The sequence below is a fragment of the Theobroma umbraticum genome, unplaced genomic scaffold (genome assembly GCF_002168275.2).
Source record: "Theobroma umbraticum cultivar Fairchild unplaced genomic scaffold, ASM216827v3 scaffold_86.0, whole genome shotgun sequence".
NCBI lineage: Eukaryota > Viridiplantae > Streptophyta > Magnoliopsida > Malvales > Malvaceae > Theobroma > Theobroma umbraticum.
In genome coordinates, this window is record NW_018397263.1 from 6,267,635 (window position 1) to 6,268,115 (window position 481).

Genomic DNA, 481 nt, shown 5'->3' on the forward strand with positions numbered 1-481 from the left:
CTTTTGTTCAACCTTACTTTACACATTACAGGAACAAAACACTGTACACCTCAAGATGAAAAATATAAATTAGTGTTTATAATCATCCATGTGGTAAAATAGTCAGGAACCAAGACTTGCAGGTCAGTCGCAAATGTCGAGATGAGCTCTTACCATTGAAAATTGAGTTGATAAATTTGAGACCCATCCCTCTTGAGGTCTTTATTACCAAGTCCTTATTCAAACTTTTGGTAAACGGATCCGTTAAATTTTCACAAGACCTCATATAACTTATAGTGACTATACCATCACTAATTCTTTGTCTTATAATGTTATGTCGAAACCCAATATATCGACTCTTTCCATTATATGCTTGATTACATGCCTTTGATACCGTTGCTTCATTATTATAGTGTATCGATATTGGTGCTATTGGTTTAGGCCACAACGAAATTTCATAGAATAAATCTCTCAACATGTTGCAAATTGTTTATATATTTTG